We start from the raw sequence: 13,195 nt of genomic DNA, 5'->3' as shown, positions 1-13,195 counted from the left end.
CTGTTTGCTACTGCTGCCATACAGCGAGGTAAGCCACTGTCCAATTCAAATGAACCAGCTGGGCACCTTTTCACTTCACACCGGGCTGCAGTTATACTACAGCAGGTGTGAATTCCAAGTGATGTAAGACGAATACTTGGAGTTGACCCCACAATTTTTGCCTAAATGCACTCTGCGTGACTTCACACCTGAATCACACTGCACAGTTTGTGCTTCACATCAATGCAACCTTGTGGTTTAACTGGCCTGTAATAGCCACAATTCCATTTTTTAAGCATGGGGAGTTTCCTCTGTGCACTACATGTGTTTATAAAAAAACTGATTTATCATATAACTGCACACAGCACACAGAGGAAATCTTCCCCCATGGGTTATATACAACCGTGCAGAATTCAATCCAGTGTGCTCTGGATAGACATGATTCCAGGAAGTTCTTAACAATCGCCCACAGACATCAGGGAATTTTGTTTCCAAGTTACATTTCTTTTTTATTGTTGGAAAGCCTTTGGAGAAGTGGCTGAATTACTTTTTATTGCATACTGTAAGGTCAGAAAGGAAAAACATCAACTCGAGCCCCAGATTCTGAATTCTCACTAATTCACATGCCCCTATCCAACCAACACACACACACATAAACACACACACACATACATACACAAACACATACACACACTCACATATGCACACACATACATATACACACACAAACACATACACACACACACATAGTCAACTACACATACACAAACACAGAGGGAATTAAAAAATACACTCATAACTTTAAAAAGAGATGATTGATGTGATTGTGGAAAACAGTTAATAGATATGATGAAAATTTAATACAAAGACATGCTAATCTCTCAGTGTATATAAAAACCTTTCTGTCTGATTATAAGGTTCATTTGTACAAAGCAGAAATAAATTAAATAAGGTGTACATTTTGGAAACTGCAAATCTCAGTTGAGATTTACAACAAATGAGTTTTAACCTAGTTCTCCATGGAAGTACATCCACAGCTTAAAACTACTTCCAGCTGGTTTGGGAAATGAGCAGCTCCAGCCTGTACAATGAAGGTACAGGTCAGGATGGTATCTTCTGAACACTGGTAATTGTTATGCTGATTTAGCACGGATTAGAAAATTGCAGAAAAAATAGCAGAGAGTAAAAGTTAACGCCACGTTGCATTTTCTGGTATGGGTTTAATCCAACATTAGGTGGCTTCTTCCAGTGGACTGAAGACACCGAGTGAGCCAATTATTAGGGGACAGATCCAATCAACTGAATTAACATGCTGCTTTTAGCTGTTATAGACTGTCGGACATTATTAGTGCTGCTGGTCACAGTGACCAAAGCTAGGGAGGGGGAAGATCTGCCACTCCTAATTGTTATCCAATGACTCAAGTTGGAAAGGTTGTGTGATGGATGTCAGGCCAAGACAAAGTAGTTCTCAAATGTGATGCCTTCCACAGTTGAATGGCCCGTTGGCACTCAGTACCTCGGCTTATTCGTGAAGAATGTCCATTTGTGTGAGGTAGCAAAGGCCTGCTGTTGTGTGCTGTGCTGTACCTCAGCATCTTGAGGAAAGGATGTGTGAAAACTGGTGAAAACATGATGAGGGGTTCACACCCTATTAACCAATCTTTCTCTTGCAGATGCAGAATTTCCAGCTTTTACGATTCATATTAAAAAGATACAGTGCAACGTTTTTACAAACTCTGGGCCGTGATAAAAGAATCCTTGTCACATTATTGAGATACTACTGTTTATAACTGAGGTTCAGCTGAGTTCAGGGAAGTCATTTGATTCACTGATGACAATGTCAGCCTTGGTTCAGTGATAACTCGCCTCTGAGTCAGAAGGTTGTGGGTTCAAGCCCCACACCAGAGACTTGAGCACAAAATCTAGGCTGACATTCCAGTTCAGTACTGAGTGAGTGCTGCACTGTCGGAGGCGCCGCCTTTCGGGGCAGACGTTAAACCGAGGTCCCATCTGCCCTCTCAGGCGGATGTAAAAGATCCCATGGCATTTTTCAAAGAAGTGCAGGGGAGTTCTCCCCGGTGTCTTGGCCAATATTTATCCTTCAACCAACATCACCAAAACAGGTTTATCTGGTCATTATCACACTGCTGTTTGTGGGATCTTGCTGTGTGCAATTTGGCTGCCGCATTTCTTACTTTGCAACAGTGACGACACTTCAAAAGTATTTCATCGGCTGTAAAGCACTTTGATGCATCCTGAGGTTGTGAAAGGCGCTATATAAATGCAAGTTCCTTCTTTCTTTTATTTTCCTCAATATGATTGATACCTTGGATGAAAAAGTAGAGGTTTTTAAATAGCTATTTTTCTGGAAAGCAATAACAGACTTTTCACCTGTTTGTTTGAACCTCGGTCTAACCTAAAATCCATTCCTGGAAATTAATGCAAAATAATTTTTTGCTTGTTAAGGTCTCATTGAAGGCCAATCAAAAGCAAATTTGTGTAGGGGGTAATATAAACCGGAAGTGAGATCTGAACTTCAGAACTGCCGTTAACTTAATGAATGGAAAGAGGTGACTTTTCAGATGCGTACCTCAGATGTGCCTGGTGTGCGTTTTGTGAAATTGCAGCCATTAAAATGAATGGATGGGAACTGGTGGGAAGTGCCCCTGGGATTTCCCCCTTTTGCAGTTATGGCAGGCAAGGCCCTTTTGCCGCCAGCAAACATCCAGAAAATCACGTCCTGTAATATCAGCACAGCTCTCAGGGAGCAGAGTCTTAAAGAGTTCAGTCAACCAGATTATGCAGTATAACAGTTTTTTCAGAAGCTGACACTTCTGGAAGCAGAAACGTTTTCATCTCCTCTCCCCCCCCCGACTTGCTCCGGCCTCCCAAATCACAGTCCACACAGAGCACAGACACAAATGCCACTGCTCTGTAGGATCACATTACTCATCTGCAGAAGTGGACTTTTTCCACAGTCCGTTTATGACTAAAAGAAAAAGTAGCATTTTATATTGTGCACAAGATTATAGATTTATAACTGCAAAGCTCTTATACTGAGATATATACTGGAGCGTAGTGTTTAACCCATGCTTCAAACTATATTAACAATATACTATTTCACCGGTCCGATGGCTTACCCTTGTATTCCATCTCATCTATAATGACTGATGAAAGAAAATAAAGCTCACGCTTAATTATATCCAACCAATCCCCTTCAAAAATAGAACAGTTTTAACATCTCTATCAGCAGCACAAGAATTTTGTACAGTCTTGTTCTCTCAGAATGATAACAGCAATTTTTTTTAGAAAAATCTTTATGAAATATAGCCACAGTTAGAGAGAGGAAAAATTGGCTTATCGCCTGCTCCAAATCTCTATCTAGTGGCTGCTATTGTAAGTGTAAGCATTGTGCACAGTACAGAAGGAGGTCATTCGGCCCATTATTCCTGTGATAACTGTCTGAAAGAGCTCCATTCCCCTGCGCTCTCCCCATGCTCTTTAAAATTTGTCTTTTTCAAATATTTATCCACTTCCCTTTTAAAAGTTATTGTGGATTCTACTTCTTGTGTAGGTAAAAATGGCAGCCATTTTGAGCCCAATGAGAGCCCTCGAGCATAACATAAATGACCAAATTATCTTTCTTTTGGTGGTGTTATTAAAAGAAGCCAGGTTCATGGGAACTTTCATATCCACCTGAATCACTAGAACAGGCAGACAGTGCATTGGTTTAACATGTCATGCAAGGAACTGCACCTCCGACAATGCAGCACTATGTAGCGTTACGTTTGGTTTATCTGCTCAAGGTCTGGAGTGGAGCCAAGATGACACCAACTAATAGGAAGTGTATTATGTTATTTGCTATATCACACTGAAATGAAGTACAGTGTAACCTTGTTATTACAAGCTCTGGGGACTGGTAAAGCAGATTTTAATCACCTTATTGAAATTTAAACTCTTCTACTATCTATAGCAGAGACTAAGGAAATTGTTTATTGCACGGGAGGTGTGCTTGATAGACTTTGTCATAACAAGGTTCCCCCATAATTAGTCTGTGCATTGAAAGTGATGATTTTAATTAAATTTGATTTTGTTTTAATGAGAAAGTAATTTTGAGGTGTTAAAGAGAGATTGTCATCTCGTTGGGGACCTTTCGGTTATTAACGCAAGTTCTTTTTTTCAATTCCTGGAGCAGCCAGAAACTGTCGGCTCAAACTTCACCTCAAAGTCTGTAACATGATCTACACGGCAACAGATGATGCTTTCTGTTGCCCGGTAAAGATTCACCTTGTAGTTTTAAAGTGAAGCTTCAAGGTTCATCTTCTGACTCTCCGCTGCTGGCAGGGAGTCTTGCCTGCTGAGAGTATATATTGGAAAATCGGGTATGCAGTAGCCATTATTTCCCAACCATTTTGGTTATGAACAATGTGCTCCCTCACTACAAGCAAATCTCTCCACCACAATGTGCTCTCTCACTACAAGCAAATCTCTCCGCCAAGTTAGAAAATTAACCCTTTAATTTCAATTGCTATAATCTAATTTTTTAAATTGTGCTTTATGATGCCATGTCGCTCCACTCTGTACTAAAGGGGTAAATTATTTTCCAAGACAGATCCTCTTTGCCATGGTTACACTAAGCAGTGCACCATTTCTGTGCTGATTAAATATTGAGGCAATGGGCAGAAGCGTTTAATCAAAGGTACTTGGCTCGATCCAAAGCTGTTGCAAAGGGCAGTGCTTGCTAGAAAGCTGGTAGTCATGATGTGGAGATGCCGGTGATGGACTGGGGTTGACAATTGTAAACAATTTTACAACACCAAGTTATAGTCCAGCAATTTTATTTTAAATTCACAAGCTTTCGGAGGCTTCCCCCTTCGTCAGGTAAACATCGTTCACCTGACGAAGGGGGAAGCCTCCGAAAGCTTGTGAATTTAAAATAAAATTGCTGGACTATAACTTGGTGTTGTAAAATTGTTTACAATTGCTAGAAAGCTGGCAGAAGATGGGGAAGGCCTCAAGTTTTGGAATTTCTGACCATTTTTACCGCAGAAGGATCTTGGTCTGATTTATATTAAAATATTACTTTTAAGTTAAATTTTGTTCTTAAAGAGTTAAATGGTCCGAACAGGAAGCCTGGACGATGTGTATTTAAAGCTAGAAGAAACAGTTTGTGGAGTGCTGCTGCTTGTGTATCATTCCCCTCTGAGACAGTAAGAGTCATTAACTCATCCTAGATAAGAGATTGGGTGATTATGCTGATTTAGCTTCTTTTCTCTGAGCCATCACTGCTCATTATGTCTGAATGATATTATTCATCTGAGAAACAGCAGGAGATAGTTTCTAAGGGGCCTCTACCCAGAGGCGCAGTAGCCAGTTTAATTGGCAGCCCTATTGGCCAACCTGGAGACAGAGACCGAATAAGGGGTCAAACTGCTGGCTTCCTGTCCAGCATGAACAAAGGATGAAAAACACATGGCCTGGTGAGGTTTGCTGTGAGAAAGAGACAGACAGACTGTGTCCAAGTCCCTTTTCCTTAAGATAGACTCTGTCAGAGTCAGAGAAATGGCTGACCAGGCAAAATGAATATTTAGCCGGCTATTAGGGACAGTGTGGCATATTTATTTTTTGTTATTATTGAGTGAAAGTGCAGTGAGCTTCAGTGGAAATGTTCTCTGTTTGTTCAGTTAACAATTGTAAAACAAACTAATTTGTTGATGTTGATCTGATGAGAGCCGGGGAGTGGGACTAATTGAATAGCTCTTTCAAAGAGTCGACACAGGCACGGTGAGCTGAATGGCCTCCGTCTGTGCTATATGATTCCCTGATTTGTGTTCAGCCTTGTCTCATTAAAGTGTGAATCAGTCTACCTTTGAAAAGATTGGAAAAGCGAAATTACAGTAACCAGTTTATTTAACACAGGGGTTTATTGTTATGGTCCTGGGTTGTGCTATCATATGGCTAGATATTAGACAGTAAAGGTAAACTCCCGATGTAAGGGACATGGGATCCACTTATGGGAGAGATTAGAAATGCTGAATCTGAGAAAATATTTAGAGCAGACCTGAAATTTGTAACACCTACATATTACTGTTGGTAGTGGTGGAGGCCTACAAACAATTTCTGCCTAGTAAATACTCTAACTCTATCTGGCAGGCTTCAGTGAAACTCTTGTTCCAGGACTCCAGCGGAATGAATAGGCTTGTATAGCTCTTGATACTAGCTGCAAGCAGATGCATCCCCACTGTGGTGAAGATGCAGTCCTCCCCACAACAAACACGTGACTGAGGATACATATGGGACATATTCCGACCAGAATGAACGAGGTTCAGCCTCTGCCTGGAACTGGAAAGAACAGTAAGCACTCTGGGGTGTGTTCTTGGAGGCTTTCTCAGCATAAACTGCCCTAACTCCAAGCACAGCAAGCCATCTACTGACCATGAAAGGCGAAGGATCCCCTCTGATATGGCCACTAGGAGGCCTAACCCCCCCCTCCGCCACCCCTCGCCCCCAATCATATAGCCATGCTTAACTAATCCCTGAAACCAAGACCAGACAAAACAATTTTGCCACATCAAAAATACACCACTCCTTTAAAGGCAAACAGCAGCCCTTTAAGATCTGCTGCACTGCCTGATTTCACCCCCCTCCCACACCCCTCCCAGTGAATTGCACTGCTGGCTAGCCCCCTTCTTCATGAACTGCGACAGCGAATGTCAGAGGGCTATTCAACTATCGAGGACAACAGAGCTGAGCCTAAGCTTGTCTTCATTCAGCATCCAAACACACAAACTTTCCTCATTCTTAGAAGCCCTCACAGATTAGAAATACATAAAACGACAGGAGCAACTCACTTCCAAATATAGTTTGCTACCTCTCCTGTGGGCAAGATTTCCTCTCTACACCGTGCGATGAAATTACAATTCTGTTCTTATATAAATGATTTTGCAACTTCATTAGATGCAGTGCACGGAGGAAATCTCTCCCCTCCTCCCCCCCGGGGTCATTTTATTCAAATGTACATTATCGCTTGAGACGAGCGAGTAGGCTCCGCGGAACTCGCTATGATACTCAAAGGAAAACTCTTAGGAAAGTAACTTTCTTTCCTTAATCTTCCATTAGTTCATTTAATTTTCAGCAGCCAACAGAATATTTCCACCAACCAGTACCTTATTAAATGGCCTTTGCAGGAATTTTGTCAGAAGCTGTGATTTCCATAAGGAAGTCCTTTCTGTGGCTTCTGAGCTAAAACTGGGTTATGTGACCGCACTTAATTTTCCTATGTATGAAGCAAATGATAGCATATTACTTTTCATCTTGCCAAAAATGATCCTTTATGTAACTCTGTCTAAAAGCATTAGCTGTGCTAGTCTCCATGGCAACACTCTTGTGTAACATAAAAATCCACCCAGAAAGAGGCACCTTCTCCCAAGCAAACACAACAGCCAATTCAAAGGGTTCCAATTTCTTCATTATGTACTCCACTGAACCTTGCCATTTTTGTGACCAAACTAATGGATGTGCTGGCACATTCAAAGAACTAAAAAAAAATGCACTAGGGCTTTCCATTTCTACAGCTTGTATAGTCTTTAGATAATAGCATGTGCTTCCAGGAGCAGCCACCAGTACTTGTTCCTTTTGATGCAGTAGTGTCTTTCAGCAATGCACATGGCTGTCAAATGATTCAAAAGGATCGATATGCGTGTCAGTCATGGACGTATCACCACATGTATCATTCCACACTTAAGAAAATGGCAATAAAGTAACCAAAAAAATGTAAAGTAGTGCATTGTAGAGTTGTCAAGGACGTTAACAATCTGTGTAATAGCCAATGAACTGTTTGTACACTTGGTTTATCAGTTATATGGTGTATGGATCATCTGTATCACATCACTGCACAAATTTAAAAGATGGACTTTGAATAAAAATATTATTTATAAAACAACTTTAGCAATAATCAATACAAACAGGCCATGCAGCCAGTGGCAGATAGCAGAAGGGGCAAGTCCTTTCCTACGGAGATTGCAACAGGTCTATCATTCCCCATGCATTGTTTTTTTAAAAGTGTAATTATATTGGCTATTTTCTAGTCTTCTCATACCACATCTGTGCCGAACAGTCCTAGAAAATATTCTATAACAGCACCTCTTACCATCAATGTATACTTCTTATATACTTGCATGAATGCACATAGTAGTGTCATAGGATCATTGTATGATGCAGCACAGAAGGAGGCCATTCAGCCCATCATGGCTCTTTGGTAGAACTATAAACTTAGTCCCACTCCCCTGCTCTTTCCCCATTGCCCTGTAAATGTTTTCCCTTTAAGTATTTATCCAATTCCCTTTTTAAACTTACTATTGAACTGGTTTCTACCACCGTTTCAGGCAGTGCATTCCAGATCTTAACAACTCACTGCATAAAAAAATGTTTCCTCATGTCGCCTCTGGTTCTTTCGTCAATCACCTTAAATCTGTGTCCTCTGGTTACCCAAATTAACACCCAACACTGATATTTCCTGTCCCATGACACCAAGTTACAATTCAATCCTCTGCATATTATCGCATTTCCTCAATATAAGAGTAGAATCATTGTGCGTATGACAGGCCACAGAGAAGCAATATACTGAAGGTTTAATATGAAGACTTTTGACCATAAAATTATTATTCCTATCACATTTCAAAATATCAAATCACTTCTTGTTTACTTTGATGCTTTCAACCAATACATAGGAAACTGTATAACATTATATACTAGAATGCAGCTTGACAAATGTTTAATTACTGACCCGTGAACCTTGAAATACCATTCACAACTGGTCTCCTACTGTTAATCACTTCCTCAATGATCAATCACTTATTATCCTCTCTTACAATTTGACTGTTCTGCAATATTTGTACAAAGTTTCCTTGATTATCTTGGCCCAGAAATTAAATGGCAAAATGTCAATTTTTCGGGCGAGAATGGGCGCCTGAAGGGTCCAATATGGCATGCGGCGTGCACGCGATCATTTTGCACTGTTTTCAGGGCCTTTGTCCATATTGGATCGCACCTGACCACAGCAACCAAACCACTGGAGGCTGCCACGAGAAAGGTTATTAAAAAAAAAATTACTTCCCTGAATGATCCTTCTGGTCCCACATTAAAACTGCGGGCTGCAGCCGACCGCCACTCGCCCCACCCCCATCCCCACCTCCTGATCTCCCCACTTCCCCCGGACTCACTATGGGCCAATATGCCAGTCGACTTTCCTGCTCTTCACAACCACCGCCTGAAGGGACGGACATGATGACCCCAACATGCTAGTCGTGTCCTGATGACTCAAGAAGACCAATTTGGGCATGAACCACTTTCTAGGCCTTTCTTTCTTGGCTTTTTTCTCACAAACCCTTTTTTAAATTGTACTTATACAATTCCAGCCCTTATCAGCGAGAGCCTAAAAGACAAGTCAAGAAACTGTTCTATTTAATTTTTCATGGAGAGGGAGGGGGTCTCGTCACCAAAAAAGTATGGATTTCTTTTGGGGAATATGAATGAATTATTCACAATGATCTCAATGTATGAGAGTTCACACCCGAATCGTTAACTTGTCTGTTCTCTCCACAGATGCTGCCAGACTTCTGAGTTATTCCAGCAATTTCTGTTTTTGTTTCTAGCATCTGCAGTTTCTTGTTTTTTGTTCAATGTAAAACGTACTTAAATCTCCGGGTGGATCTTGTGATAGACCTCGGCAGTAGTTTAGGCCAGAACCCATGTAAACGAGGCTCGGGAAATTGCACCAGGTTTCATTAAAGCCTCTAATTAATATTATCATTTATGTTAAGAACTCACTAATGCCCTTTTCAGAGTTTTTTTATTGGGAATGTGCATAAATCCTCCAGCAATGAATTTACAACTGGGAGGGCACGATCTGAAATTGCAAAGTTTGTGCTTATAATGTGGAATATTCTGTTTACTTGCATTTCCTTCTGGATCTTTATTCCTTGGGTAGCCTTTAACTAACACAAATAGAACTATGGTCACCATGAACAGTGTAATGACAATGACTTACGAAGAGAGAGTAACATGGAACACTTTTATCTTTGGGGAGCAAAAGGGAAGAAAATGAATCTTGCTTATTAAAATTTGAAATCGTATAAAGTCATGGATTGTAATCAAAATTTAATAGATTCAGATTTTAAATGAGGTCGATATCTAATACTTTTTCTGATTAGCTCTTTCCCATTCACTACCAGCTGGTGAGGTGCCGAGTGCGACTTAATGTAATAACCATTGAACTTAATTCAGTCTTAATCGGTCGTGCACCAAGTGTTGAAGTTGACGTAATCAAGTGCTGTTAATATTCTGTTGACCAATGGAGAGGTGCAATGATAGCTAATGTATGTTATTACCAGTGAGGAACATGACCACATTGCTCAATGCCATTTGTGACACTATATAATCCTGAATAAGTAATGACAAGATAAAAGTAATGAACATATCTGTCATAAAGAGACAGAGTCTAGTTCCTGCAACAGTTGAAAGCTTGACTCACTGCATCTTTATGCTTTTATTGGAAAGCATTGATTAATAGCTATTTAATTAAACCACAATCAATTCACAAGTCATTGGAATTTATTTTAAAATAGGCCTAAAGATTGCTTTACTTTAGGAACCTACTTTTAAAGCACTGTATCAGAATGCCCCACATTATAGTCTTCTAGTTGTTTTTCAAGCAGTACCTCTGGATTAAAAAAAAGCAAATTTTGGAAGTCTGAAATAAAAACAGTAAATGCTGTAAACACACAGCAGGCCTGCCAGCATCTGGGAATAGAAAAGGCAAGTTAACAGTTTTCATACAGATGCTTCCGCAGATCTGAAAAGGATTTATATGTGAAATGTTAAACTATCTTTTCTCTTTATTGATGCTGACTTACCTGTTTTGTATTTGCAGCATCTTTATTCCTGAATGAATTGTATATATTGTGTATATACAGCCATACTGGCCTACCTGGCTTGTAGATGATCAGTATTGGTTAAGTTGTATCGTGGCCCTTGTTAGAGACAGGATGGCTGAGGCATATTAAATAATAGTTATCCAGTTGCTCCAACTACAATTGGCCACTTTGTATTTGTCACTGATCATGTACGATTGTCTTTATCAGCTTCCTCCAAAATTGTATGTGCAACTTGCATCATGAGCTTGATGATTCTACCAAACAGATACTGGTCACTTGGCTCTGTAGAGCTCAGACTCTGAGAGCATAAAACTAACCAAGTCACAAGTGCACATAAATCTGTGGAACTGGAAGGCAGGAGAAAAACTGCTGTACATTACTATTGCCAGCCAATGCTTAGATCTATAACTGTGAATATTTGAGCTATTAAAAAGTCACCACCAGGCTGGAAAAGTAATGAACAATCCATACCATCCCAGCTAATAGTAATGGTGATGAGTACCTTGGTCAACCTACTGTAGGGAGTGTCCTAAGTTGGGGAAAATGAATTGGGAATTATCTCACCCATATCCAGTTAGCATTTTGGAAAAGGAACACAGTGCACCTAATTTAGAAATACTAAGCACAAATTTCAGAAACTAACTGGATTATGAAAGGATTATTCTTTGGGTTCTCGGCAGTAGTTGAATACTCTCTCCTCTCACAATGACACTCTGATATACTATGGCCTCTCTCATATGACACAGATTGCACATGGGTCCCTCACTAAATCAAGAAAAACACCCATTCTCCAACTTGCCCTTTGCCATAACAAGTTTTTTGTATAGCTGCCAAAGACGGCAATAAGTTCGGACTCTAGTGTATATACATCAGCAACACACGGCTAGCTTCACCTTTAATCAAAGGCACTACAGGGTTATTCTGCATAATTATTTTTCTCTAAATTGATTAAGCTCGACAAGAGGAATTATTATAAACTGAGCACAATAAAAATTCCATTATCATCTGCTCTTTATGCATGCACATAGCACACAGACAAGAAAAAGATTAGAATTCATGAGAAGGGAACTGAAATGTCTCTAACAAAGCTTTAGAGCTAAAATGTTGACTGGGGCTGCGTTTGTGCTACAGCAACTGGCCTCCCACTGGTAGCTGCAGAATGGGCGTAAGGCAGGCAGGATCCCATATATATTGCCTGGCTGGAACTCCAATTATCCTGCACATTGTATGTGTGTCCACTTGCATGCACAGAGTCACTCATCCAGCAGTTAAAATTTGAATGTGTAGAGAGTATGGAGGTGAGCACCCCAACTCTGTAAATCAGGTGGGTATAAAAGATCCAGTGGGCCCCTGAGCATTTTGTAAAGCAGGTTTGACATCGTATTTGTATTTACCTTCCATGAAGTGGTGTGAGATTACTGTCTCCCCCAGAAAAGATCATGCCACTTCTTACCAGAGTCAGGTTGGGGCCTGACTTTATATATTTTTTTATTCGTTCATGGGATGTGGGCGTCGCTGGCGAGGCTGGCATTTATTGCCCATCCCTAATTGCCCTTGAGAAGGTGGTGGTGAGCCGACTTCTTGAACCGCTGCAGTCCATGTGGTGAAGGTTCTCCCACAGTGCTGTTAGGGAGGGAATTCTAGGATTTTGACCCAGCGACGATGAAGGAACGGCGATATATTTCCAAGTCAGGATGGCGTGTGACTTGGAGGGGAACGTGCAGGTGGTGTTGTTCCAATGTGCCTGCTGCTCTTGTCCTTCTAGGTGGTAGAGGTCGCGGGTTTGGGAGGTGCTGTCGAAGAAGCCTTGGCGAGTTGCTGCAGTTGTTCCAAAACTAAATGTGCAGCATAAATGCACCAAAGGTACCCAAAAAATATTAATTAGCTTCACATTTTTCATGTGCAGATGGATATATAATTTAAAAACTGCTGATTTTTTTAACATTTCCAGTGTCAATTGCTGGTTTTAATTAGCTATGTTACAGGTAGGCCGACGGAGGACTGGAGAAGCAAGGATGTGCAGGATCTGATTGGACACAAGCTGTCAGGTGAATGCAGCAAACATTGGGGCAAGAGTCGGGGTCACATACAAGGGACAAAGGGGGTGATTTTAAACCCCAAGAACAGGTGGGTTGGGGGCGGGTGGGAGTTGAGAATAGTTGTTTCTTGGGCCGCGACCACAACCCGGCTTTATTTCCGGGTTTAACGTCAGTGCGGAAAGTACAGGCTTCCCACTGGGAATGCAAAGTCCGAAAATTTTGTGGTTGTGATCCAAAAAAACC

Source organism: Heptranchias perlo, chromosome 33, assembly GCF_035084215.1.
Source record: "Heptranchias perlo isolate sHepPer1 chromosome 33, sHepPer1.hap1, whole genome shotgun sequence".
Classification (NCBI taxonomy): domain Eukaryota; kingdom Metazoa; phylum Chordata; class Chondrichthyes; order Hexanchiformes; family Hexanchidae; genus Heptranchias; species Heptranchias perlo.
Note: the sequence above shows the minus strand (reverse complement) of the source record.